Source organism: Macrotis lagotis, chromosome 6 (assembly GCF_037893015.1).
Source record: "Macrotis lagotis isolate mMagLag1 chromosome 6, bilby.v1.9.chrom.fasta, whole genome shotgun sequence".
In the NCBI taxonomy this organism is placed as follows: Eukaryota; Metazoa; Chordata; class Mammalia; order Peramelemorphia; family Peramelidae; genus Macrotis; species Macrotis lagotis.
Window position 1 is genome coordinate 98,475,633 of NC_133663.1, and position 13,459 is coordinate 98,489,091.

General features: G+C 33.8%; 1 pseudogene; it reads right to left on the reverse strand.

The window, feature by feature from the left end:
* Positions 1–11,534: 11,534 nt before the first annotated feature.
* LOC141492161 (dnaJ homolog subfamily A member 1-like) lies at positions 11,535–12,054 on the reverse strand (annotated as a pseudogene).
* Positions 12,055–13,459: the final 1,405 nt, after the last annotated feature.

Consider the following 13,459-nt stretch of genomic DNA (forward strand, 5'->3'; position numbering starts at 1 on the left):
ATTATCACACAATATTTCTGTTGTGTGTATGATGTTATTCTGGTTCTGGTTATTTCATTCAGCATCAGTTCATGCAAGTCTTTCCTGCCTTTTCTGAAGTCCCATTGATGATTTCTTATAGAAAAATAGTTTTCCATCAGACTCACATACCACAATTTGTTCAGTCATTCCCCAATGGATGAGCATCCCTCAATTTTCAATTTTTAAACTACGAAAATAGCTGGTATAAATAGTTTATTTATTTTTTGTTTTAATTAATTTATTTTAACCTTAATAAAATAGTCTTGTTACTAAAATAAAAATAATCCCCCTTCCCCTACAAAGATAGAGAAAACTCTAGAAGAATAAAGTGAGAGAAAAAAAGTGTACTTCAGTGTGTGTTCAGATACTATAAGTTCTTTCTCTGGTATGGATCACATTCTTCATGATCATAAATATTTCTTTATCATTCTTTATCACAATTCCATCAGAGAAGTTGCTTCAATATTTTGCCCACAGAAGCTAGGGCTAGCTGTATTTCTTCCATCTTATTCTTCCCCAGCATCATTTATTCTATTCTCTCTTTCTTTTCACCCTATCCCTCCTCAAAAATTGTATTATATCTGAGCACCCTTTCCTGCAATCTTCCCTCTTCTATCACCTACACTTCACTCTCCCCTCCCCTTTTCCTTTCTTCCATCACTTTCCTTTCCATTTTCCCTCTAAGGTAAAATGGATTTCTCTACCCTATGGAGAGTATATGTTATTTCCTCTCTTGAGTCACTTCCAATGAGAATGAAGGCTCACTCATTTCTGCTCACTTTCCCACCTTCCACTCCATTGCAAAAAGCCTTTTTCTGCTTTTTTTTACATAAAATATCTTAGTCCATTCTATCTCTCATTTCCTTTTCTCAGTACATTCCTTTCTCATTCACTGACTTCAAGCAACAGCCCTGTGACTTTCTAATATACTATACTTTCATATTCAACTCCCTCCTGTGCCTTGTCTATATATGGTCCTTCTAACTGCTCTAATAAATGATATGGTCCATCTGAATTATCAATATCATATTCCCATGCAGGAAGACAAGCAGTTCAACATTGTTAAATCCCTCATCATTTGCCCTTCCTGGCCACTCTCTCTCTCTATGCTTCCCTTGAGTCCTGACTTGAAGATCAAACTTTCTTTTTAGCTCTGGTCATTTCAACAGAAAAGCCTGAGAGTCCACTATGTCTTTAAATATCCATCTTTTCCCCTGAAAGAGATTGTTCAGTTTCAGTAGGTAGTTGATTCTTAGTTGTAATACAAGCCCTTTTGCTTCCCAATATCATATGCCAAGCCCTATGATTCCTTAATATAGAAGCTGCCAAATCCTGTGTAATTCTAACTGTAGCTCCATGATATTTCAATTGTTACTTTCTTGCTGCTTGTTATATATTCTCTTTGACATGGGAGTTCTGGAAGTTGGTTATAACATTCCTGGGAGGTTTTATTTTGGGATCTCTTTCAGGAGGTGACCTTGAATTCCCTCAATTTTTATTTTACCCTCTCCTTCTAGGTTATCAGGGTGATTTTCCTGGAGAATTTCTTAAAAAGTGAAAACTAGAGTAGCCCAATAATTTTTAAATTATTTCTTCTGTATCTGTTTTCTAAGTCAGTTGTGTTTCCAATAAGATATTTCACATTTTCTTTTAGTTTTTCATTCTTTAATTCTGCTTTATTATTTCTTGATTTCTCAGTAATCAACTTCCCTTACCTACATTCTACATTTGAAAGAGTTATTTTTATCAGAGAAATTTTTCATCCCCTTTTCCATTTGCTTTTTAACGTATTCTTCTCCTCATTGACCTTGTGTACTGCTTTTTCCATTTGACCTAAAATGGTTTATAAGAAGTTATTTTCTTCATTTTTTTAATATCCTTCACCAAGTTGCTGATTTGGCTGACATGATTTACCTGCACTGCTCTCATTTCTCTTCTCAATTTTTCCTCTCTCTGTTGCTTTTTAAAATAGTTTTTGAGCTCTTCCATAGCCTGAGACCAATTCCTATTTTTCTTGGAGATTTTGGATACATTAGTTTAACTTTGTCATCTTCTCTGTATTTTTGTTTTCCATGGGATCAAAATATTTTTTCTTCTATTATTTGTTCATTTCTCAAGTCTATGAACTGATTTTAACACACTTTCCCAAACTTTTGAGGGGTACTGGTGTATCCCCACAGGGACTTAATTTCTTCAAGATGTTATAAGAGACTCTGAATGCTCTCTTGCCTGTGCTCTGATCTGTGGATGACCACAAGCACTCTCCTCTTCCCTGTAGCTGTGAGGTATGTCCCTGTTCTGCTATAGATTGCGACCTGGATCTGAGGACGGGCAATGCGGCAAAGTCCGGTACCAGGGATAGCACGGAGACCTCTGAGGGCTCTCTGGACTCCCTTACCATCTGTGGCCTGAGTGATCTGGAAGCAAAAGCCCTGTGACTTTTTAGGCCTTCTTCTGGTTCCCAGGTTGGGGTTATGTATATTCCACACTCACTCTGGTGCAGCAGAGTTTTCTCACTGAATTTACAAATTGTCCTTGGCTATCCCTGGTCTGACAGATAGTACCTCAGAGTTGTTTTAATTTGCATTTTTCTTATCAATGATTGTTTAAAGCATTTTTCATCTGTTTATAGATATTTATGATTTGTTCACATGAAAATTATTCTATCATATACTTGAACATTTAGCATTTGGGGACTGACTTGTATTCTTATAAATTTGAATCAGTTCTCTATCTATTTTAGAAATGAGTCCTTTGTCAGATGCGTTAGTTGAAAAAATTATTTTCCTACTTACTGCATTTTGTTTAATCTTGATCAAAATGATTGTTTTGCATAACACTTTTCAATTTAATGGATACAAAATTTTGTCTTTTGTAATTTTCTCTTTTCTCTCTTTTCTTTTTTTTCTTTTTTCTTTTAGAAAGGTTTTATTTATTTTCAGTTTTACAATTTTTCCCCCAATCTTGCTTCCCTCCCCACCCCTCCCCCACAGAAGACAGTTTGTCTTTACATCATTCCCATAGTATACATTGATCTAAGTTGAAACTTATAAGAGGGAAATCCTATCCTTAAGGAAGAAATACATAGTATGAGATATAACAGAATTACATAATAAGACAATTTAAAAAAATTAAAGGTTCATAGAAAGTCTTTGGTCTTTGTTTAAACTCCACAATTCTGGAACTTCCAGCCAAGATGGCAGAGAGACGACAGGCACAGTTCTAAAGTCTCCTGATCTTTCCCCATCTATCATATGAAACAAACCTCTTAACAGAAATCCAACCCTCAAAACCCAGAAAGAAAAGACTGGAGAAAGAACATCTACTTCAGGATTTGTGTCATGCAGCAGCACTGGAGGAATCCAGGAAGGTGAGTCTGGGCTCAGAAGGCGGATCAGCCCTGGATCAGCCAGATTCACAGTTGAATTGGAGCAGGGCATCTGAGGGCCAAGACCCAGACCTGTTGGATTAGCAGTGGGGCTAGATGGCAGGGGCTTGAGTCAACTAGGGGGCAGAGACACTGGTGTTGGTGCTGTCTCTCTGGAGCATGCCAATGGGGCTGGGAAGGGGTAGAGTTCCAGTGCAGGAGACCTGTGGACACCATCCCTGGGCTCCTCTGGTCTGAGGAACTCTAAGTCCATGCCTCCATTGCAGCTGAGGCCTCTTCCTGGAACAAACAATTGCAGACTACTTCTGCCTCAGGCACAGGTGTGTGAGCAGAAGAACAGGCCCAACTGACAATAGGGAGAGAAATAACCTCACCCCAGAGTAAAGCCCACCATTGATTGAAGGCAAAAGAATTCAATAGCTCCAACTACTCCCTTCAAGCAAAGGGAGAAGGCCTCAATCAAGGTCACAGACAATCCAGAGAAAGCAAACAGCACCTCCTACTGGCCAGCTAGAGAAATTGCATTTAGTGAATAAAGCCTCTAGTGATCTCAGCTACCTGTGAACCAACCCCTCCCCAGCTCAAGGTCTTAGCAAAATGAAGAAGGGTCAGAGGAAAGGTGGAGCCATAGAAAAATTCTTGGAAGGAAAAGACCCTAACTCAGAGAGACCTAGAAGAACCTCTGATGAGAATACAATCTGGTCTTCAGCACAGAAAGACTTCCTTGAAGAAAAAAGGAAGGAGTTTAAAAATCAACTGGAAAATCTGGGAGAGACAATTAATACCTTGCAACAAAAAAAACAAATCCTTAAACTCCACAATTCTTTCTCAGGATACAGATGGCATTCTCCATTGTAGATATCTCAAAATTGTGCCTGATTATTGCCCTGTTCGTATGAGCAAGTAAATTAAGATTGATCATGGGGCACCTAGGTGGTGCAGTGGATAGAGAACTGGCCTTGGAGTCAGGTATACCTGAGTTCAAATCTGGGCTTAGACACTTAATAATTACCTAGCTGTGTGGCCTTGGGCAAGCCACTTAACCCCATTGCCTTGCAAAAAAAAAATATTGCTCATCACTCCCATGTTGCTATTAGGGTGTACAATGTCCTTCTGGTTCTGCTTATCTCACTCAGCATCAATTCATGCCAATCCTTCTAGACATCCCTCCCCTCATCCCTCCTGAGTTCTAATAGAACAATATTGTTCTGTCACATACATATACCACATTTTGTTAAGACATTCCCCAATTGATGGACATTCCCTCAGTCTCCATTTCTTTATCACCACAAACAGAGCTGCTATGAACATTTTTGTACAGGTGATGCTTTTAGCCTTTTTCATAATCTCTTCAGGGTATAAGCCCAGTAGGGGCATTGCTAGATCAAAGGGTATGTATTTTTGTTGCCTTTTGGGCATAATTCCGAATTGCTCTTCAGAAAGGATGGATGGATATGCATGACTTATTTGAGAAACTGTTATCCAATAAGATGAAACTGGATATATCCTTACCAAGGAGAAAAACTCTAATATGTCTCAATAATTGTAATTCTTGTGGAAAGAACAGCCAGAAATGATGGACACCAGGACTTTTCTGTGACTGACAGAATGATTTAAAAAAATAACTCCTTAAAAAGGAGTACAGTAAAGAGATGGGAAGATGAAGGTGACTGAATGGGGTAAGTCTCATTACATTAAGAGGTACTAAAGAATTATTGCAATAGAGGGGAAGAAGGGAGGAGGTTGAGAACTGCCTGCATTACATTCATCAGATTGGCTTAAAGTTAACATACACACACTCAGTTAAATAAAGAAGCTTATCTTAAAAATGGAGAGGGGGGGGGAAAGGTGGAATAAAGAGAAGAAGGGGAAAAAAGAAGGGGCAAAGGGAAAAGGGGAAAAAGGGGGGGGTTGGATATATGAGGGCAAACACATTTAAGGTGGCAGAATTCAGTAACAAAACACTGGGGAATATGGATAAAGGGAAAAAAGAGAAAAATACAAACATACAGAAGATAACATGGAAGGAAATAAAGAGATATAAATTATAACTTTGAATGGGAATGGGATGAACTCTCCCTTAAAACTTAAGAGAATAGCAGAATCTTACAATATGCTGCTTACAAGAAACTCATCTGAAGCAGAGTTACATACATATTACATACATATAGAGTAAAGGTAAGAGGTTGGAGCATATTATATTTTGCTTCAGCTGAAGTGAAATATGCAGGGGTAGCAATCCTTATCTTAGAAAAAGCATATGCAAAAAATGATATTATTAAAAGAGATAAGGAAGGAAACTATATCCTCCTAAAAGTTAAAATAAACAATAAAGTAATTTCAATAATAAATATGTACATACCCATTAGTATAGCATCCAAATACTTAGAGAAGAAGTAGAAGGAATTACAGGAAAACATAGACAGCAAAACTCCCACTCTCATGTTTAGATAAATCTAACTATAAAATAAACTAGAAGGAAGTTAAGGAGGTAAATAGATTGTTATAAAACCTAGATATGATAGACTTATGGAAGAAATTGAATAAGGATAGAAAGCAATACACATTCTTTTCTGCAGAAAATGGCATTTAAACAAAAATTGACCATGTACTAGGACATCAAAAACCTAATGAACAATTGCAGAAAGGCAGAAATAGTGAATACATCTTTCTCAGATCATAATGCAATAAAAATCACATGCGACATTGGACCAGGGAGATATAGACCCAAAACTAATTGGAAATGGAATAACCTCAATTTAAAGAATGATTGGATCAAACAACAAATTATAGAAAGAATAAATTATTTTAACCTAGATAAAGACAATAATGAAACAACATATCAAAACCTATGGGATACACTCAAGGGGATATATTATATCTTTAAATGTTTATATGAATAAATTAGAGAAAGAGGAAATCAATGAAATAAATATGCAATTAAAAAATTAGAGAAAGAACAAATTGAAAACCTTCACTTAAATACCAAATTAGAAATTGTAAAAATTAAATTAAAAATTAATAAAATTGAAAGCAAGAAAATTATTGAACTAATAAATAAAACCAAGAGCTGGTTTTGTGAAAAAAACCAATAAAACTGATAAACTTCTGGTCAATTTGATTTAGAAAAAGAAAGATGTAAACCAAATTTCTAGTATCATAAATGAAAAAGATAAACTCATCACCAATGAGGAGAAAATTAAAGTAATAATTTGGAATTATTTTGCTGAACTCTATGCCAATAAATTTGATAATCTAAATGAAATGGATGAATATATGCAAAAATAAAATTTTCCCAGATTAAATGAAGAGGAAATTAAATACCTAAATAATCCTATCTCCAAAAAAGGAATTCAACAAGCCATTATTTGCCTCCCTAAGAAAAAATTCTCTGAGGCCAGATGGATTCACAAGTGAATTCTATCAAAAATTTAAAGAACAACTGGTTTCAATTCTATATAAACTATTTGGAAAATTAGGTGAAGACAGAACTTTGCCTAACTCTTTCCATGACACCAATATGGTGCTAATACCTAAACTAAGAAGAGTTAAAACAGAGAAAGAAAATTATAGAACTATCTCCCTGATGAAAATAGATGCAAAAATCTTAAGTAAAATCTTAGCAAAATGACTACAAGTTATCACTAAGATAATACATTATGACCAAGTAAGGTTTTTTTCCCCAGGAATGCAGGATTGGTTCAATATTAGGAAGGCTGTCAGTATAATTAATTATATCAATAGCAAACCTATCAGAAATCATATGCTTTTATCAATAGAGCCTGAACAAGATTTTGACAAAATGCAGCACCCATTCCTACTAAAAACACTAGAGAGCATAGGAATAAATGGATTGTTCCTTAGAATAATAAGCAGTATCTATCTGAAACCATCAACAAACATTATAATATTCCATTTTCTTTGGACATAAACTATCCCCTTTTCCATATAGATCTGACACACAAATTATCACTCTCGTAAATAGCTTATAATACCACCTTTTATATCTAAATCCTGTACCCATTTCAAGTTTATCTTAGTATAAAGTGTAAGATGTCAGTCTTTGTCTAGTTTCTGCTATACTATCTTCCAGTCTTTGGAGTAGTTTCTATCAAAGAGTGGTTTCTTATCTCATAAGTTACAATATATGTGTTTATCAAAAAGTAGATTCCTACAATCTTATATTACTGTTTATTTGCACCTAATCTATTCCACTTATCTACCAGTCTTTTACTTAAACAATATATTTTTTAATTTTTAATTTAATTTTTTTATTTTCATCCATTTGTATAAGCATATTTCCAAGTTGTAAAATTTCCCTCCCCCATCACTTCCCATCCACCTCCCTTCAGCAGGGAACAGTCAAGTTAGCATTTTACATACATATTTTGTTAAACATATTTACAAATTAGTAATTTTTGGCATGAGGAATTAGGATTGAGGGAAAGAGGTACATAAGAGATAATTACTATAAAGTGTTCATCAGGTTTGGAAGGGTTGTTTATTTTCTGTGTGTTTTGTTTTGTTTTATTATTCTTCCTCTGGTTGAGGATAATATAGTCCATAACCAGGCTAATACAGTTCTCCTAACTCTCTGGACTCTCAAGTGGAGCTGCTTCTTTCAAGTTTGTGCATCTCAAAATGTTGCCGATGTGTACATAGTTCTCTTGGCTCTATTCTCTTCACTCAACATCAGATTCCATAAGTCATTCCATGATTCTCTAGAGTCTAACCATTTATGGTTTCTTATAGAAGAATAATATCCCATATTGTTCATGTACCATAACTTGTTTAGCCATTCCTCAATTGATGGACATCCCCTCAATTTCCAATTCTTTGCCACTACTAAAAGAGCTGCTATAGATATTTTGGAACATATAGGAATTTTCCCATTTTTTGCAATTTCTTCTGGAATATAGAACTAGAATTGGAATTGCTGAGTCAAATTGTATGAACAGTTTTATTGTTCTTTGGGCAGAGTTGCATATTGCTCTCCAGAAAGGTTGGATCTCTTCAGAATTCCACCAACAATCCATCAATGTCTGAACTCTCCTGCAACCTCTCCAACATTGATCATCTTCCCTTTTTCTCATATTGGCATGTGAGATGGTACCTCATTGTTGTTTTAATTTGCATTTCTCTAATCAGTAGTGATTTGGAACATTTTTATCCCACATATATAGTTTTAATTTCTTCATTTGAAAACTGTTCATATCCTTTGACCATTTATCAATTGGGGAATGACTTATGATCTTATAAATTTGATGCAATTCTATATATTTTAGAAATGAGACCTCTATCAGATCTCCTGGTTGTGAAGATTGTTTCTCAGCTTTCTATTTTCCTTCTAATTTTGGCATCATTGATTTTATTAGTGAAAATACTTTTAAATTAATATAGTCAAAATCAGTCATTTTGTAATTTTTAATGTTCTCTAATTCTTGTTTGGTCATAAATTTATCCTTTTCCATATATCAGATAAGGTATTTTTGGTCTATTAATTTATCTATGGCATTTCTCTTTATGTCTAAATCCTGTACCCATTTTGAGCTTATTTTGGTATAGGGTGTGAAATGTCGATCTATGCCTAGTATTTGACATAGTGTTTTCCAGCTTAACCAACAATTTTTGTCAAATAGTGAGTTCTTAAACCAGAGGCTGATGTCTTTGGGTTTTTCAAATAGTAGATTGTTGTAGTCATTTACTTCAGTTTCTTCTGAATCTTTTTTAATCTACTGATACATTACTCTATTTCTTAACAAGTACCAGATAGTTTTGATGACTGCTGCTTTATAGTATAGTTTGAGACCTGGTAGAGCTAGGCCCCTTCCTTTACATTTTTTCCATCAATTCCTTTGCTATTCTTGCCCTTTTTTGCTCCAAATGAATTTTGCTACTATTTTTTCTAGCTTAATAAAGTAGCTATTTGGTAGTTTGATTGGTATGGAACTCAATAAGTAATTTAATTTAGGTAGAATTGTCAATTTTATTATATTACCTCAACCTATCCAGGAGTATTTGAAATTTTTCCAATTATTTAGATTTGACTTTATTTGGATGAGGAATGCATTAAAATTAGAGTTTCTGGTTTTGTTTTGGGAGATAGATTTCCAAGTATTTAATGTTATCTACAGTTATTTTAAATGGAATTTCTTTTTCTATCACTTGCTCTTTGGCTTCATTGTTCACATATAGACATGCTGATGATTTATGGGGGTTTATTTTATGTCCTGTTATTTTTTAGTCAGTATTAAACAGTTTTGATGACTGATACTTTATAATATAATTTTAGTTCTGATATGACTAGGTAGCCTTCAATTGCATTTTTTCATTAATTCCTTTAATTTTCATCCTTTAGATGCATTTTGTACATTCAATAAAATATTTTTTGGTGTAGCTTAAGTGGTATGACACTGAATAAATATTTTAATTTAGGTAGAAATTTCATTTTTATTATATTAGTTCAACCTACCGATGAGCTATTGACATTTGTCCAGTTATTCACATCAGATTTTATTTGTTTGAAAAGTGTTTATAGTTGTTTTCATATAGTTTCTGAGTTTGTCTTGGGAGTTATATTCCCAAGTATTTTATGTTGTCCATAATTGCTTTAAATGGAATTTCTTTTTCTATCTCTTGCTCCATTATCTTGTTGTTAATATAAAGAAATGTTGATGATTTATTTGAGTTTATTTTATATACTGGTACTTTGTTAAATTGCTATTAGTTTCAAATAATTTTCAGGTGATTTTCCAAGATTCTCTAAGTATGCCATTATTTCCTGATTGGTTGCTTGATTCACTCATTCTTTAAAATTAGATTATTTAGTTCCCAATTTATTTTATTTCTATTTCTCTATAGCACTTCATTGGACATGATTTTTATTGCATCATGATCTGAAAATGATGCATTTACTATTTCTGCCTTTCTGGATTTGATTATGAGGCTTTGATGTCCAATATATGATCAATTTTTAATGTAGTGTCATGCACTGCGGGGGAAAAGGTGTCTTCTCTTCTATCTCCATTCAATTTTCTCCAGGTGTCTATCATTTCTATCTTTTCTAACATTCTATTCCCTCCCAACTTCCTTTTTGATTATTATTTGGTTAAATTTATCTGATTCTAAGAAAGGGAGGTAGAACTCCCAGAACTGTATAGTTTTGCTGTCTGTGCCTTTCTTTAATTAATTTAACTTCTCCTCTATGAATTTGGATGCTATAACACTGTGCATACCTATTTAGTATTGAAATTACATCATTTTCTATGGTACCTTTAAAGAGGATACAGTTGTAACAGATAGGTGACATAATGGATAGAACAGCACATTGAGACAGGAGGACCTGAGTTCAAATTTGACCTTAGACACTTAAATAGTTACCTAGTTGTGAGATCTTAGGGAAGTCACTTAATGCTTTGCCTTGCCAAACAACAACAACAACAACAACAACAACAACAGTGGATATAGTTTCCTTCCTAAATCATTTTAATGAGATTTGGTTTTGAAATTATTTTGTTTGTGATAAGGATTGCTAGCCCTGTTTTTTTACCTTCACTTCAGTTAGAGCATAATATATTCTACTCCATTCTTTTACCTTTACTTTGAGTTTATCTCTCTACTTCATATGTGTTTCTTGTAAACATTATTTTGTACTTATCTGGATTTTAATCCATTTTGCTATCTGCTTCCATTTTATGGAAGAGTTCATTCCAATAACATTCACAGTTATAATTGCTAACTTTTAAAAGTTTTTTGATTGTTAATTCAGTGCAAAATTTTAATTTCAGAGTTTAATAACTTTAAAAGTCTGTGTACATTTAATCATTCAAGAATCAAATATTCTAAGCCACTGCATAAACACATTGAAGCAAAAAGGACAAGTCTTGAAAAATACCTGGGGGCTTCTTTACCTTAAGGAAATATTTTGCACATGGAACATCATAAATTGCAAAGTCAAACTTTTTGTATTACTGATTTTATTAATTTTTTAAAACACAACTATAGTTGGTTATTACAATAAAAACAATAACAAGGAGTGAATGTGTCAAAATGATTGCAGTCCCTCACTCATTCACTATTGCATACAAAAACCAGCATTACAATGAAGTATATTCACTGGCCCTCATTAAGTGGTTTGACACTGAACCTTACATCTGGAATGATGCTCATCATCCTCATAAACTTCTACATTGCAATGGCATTGTCTTTCTTGAGATGGATCAAAGTCTACTACTTTCACCTATCCATTTCTCTCGTTTAAGCAGTAAATTTCGCAGCAAATATAGATTATCTGGTGAAAGAAAGCCCCTCTCTGGGAAGTTTATCTTAAATTCAATTATTAAAAGTTCTTTCTCATGAAGTCAGTGACAAATTGGCATACCTCCATTTAGCACACAATTGATATCTCCATGTTTAACAATCTGACCAGGATGAGAAGTAATGATGATAATTATATTATCAAGAGTGATTATAGGTGTTTGAAAGCTACACACTGCTTCAAACAACTGAATATCCATACACATGGAAAAGTTCTCACATCATAAGGTAAATAGAGTGTTGTCCTTATGATCCAAAACAATGATAATATCTTCAGCTTCAAATTCTGTCTCTTGGTCTTCTTCACCATAGAATTTTCCCTTTTTCATCATTACAAAAATCTTTCTGGAAAGCTAGTTTTTTGTTGTACTATTATTAAAATCTTCTAAGGTTACCAGAAGTATATTTATCTCTTCATTCATTTTGCATCCTTTCACTTCCTCCATAAAACAAAACAAAGATAGCCATTGGAAAAACCAAAGGCACCACTAGAGCAACCCTCTTTGGTGGCTTTAGGGAAGTCTCAAAGAAATCTATAAATTAGACTCAATCCAAAAACCTCATAAAAGAGCTAAAAAAAGAGAGTAGATAATCAAGTTTCTTTCTTTATGAAATGACTGTATGAAAAATAATTTGCAAAAGTGTTATTTAAATAGAGTCTTCATCATACCTTTAACTTGCCTCCTAGTCTTACCTTTTATTTTTAGCAATTGCAAGATTCATTTCTGGGTAGAAATTAATTATGAAGGGAAAGAAGGTTATGTCAATGTACTAGTTAAGAAAAAATGCAGTTGTAATTATCCTTTGCTAGTTTTAATGTTAAAAAGGAAGGGATATGACTGATATGGAAATATGTTTAACATAGTTATACATATATATCCTATCACTCTGTCAAGGGAAAAGTGAAGGGAAGGGAAGAAGGGAGGTAAACGTGGATCTCAAAATTTTACAAAAAACTGAATGTAGAAAACTTTGCATATAGTTGAAAAAACAAATAGATAAATTTATTTTAAAAAAAAAGAAGAGGGACCTGCAGGTACACTTCCACCCAAATGTACCATTTTCTTTTCTTTAGTTCTAACAAAAAAATGCAAAATATAATCAAAATCCTGCCTTACTGTCAGGAAGGAAATGATTTTTCTTTTTATTTGTAGCCTCATTACGTAGAACAGTCTCAGAATTCTGTAAGGGCTTAATGTATCCTTACTGATTCAACTATTCTTTCCTAATGTATTAAGTGAGTATAATGACATTTTCACACTTACATATAGGTTTTGGTAGATATCATGGGAAGTTACATGCATACATGCACACATACATGCATATGTATATATACATACATACACACACATGCATGCAGTACCTGATATATTTCCAACCATTATCCCATTGACAGCCTTCATCTCCTTGATTTGTATAATTTTATTATTATTATTATTTTTATTATTATCATTCCATTGTTTCAGTTGTATCCGTGAGTGTTTTTTTTTGGGGGGGGGGTTGCTTCCTTTTTTTTTGGCCAAGATCCTGGAGTTAAATATGATTTCCTTCTCCATTTCTAAAAGGAGTTGTGATTTGCCTGTGGTCTCATGACTAAGAAGTTTCCGAAGATGAATTTGAACTCAGGTTTTTCTGACTCCAAGTCTAGAGCTTTATGTACTTACCAACTTGAGGAGGGAATTTCTGAGAAACTTAGTATTTAAAATTAGATTCCTTAGTTTAAAATTATTCTTT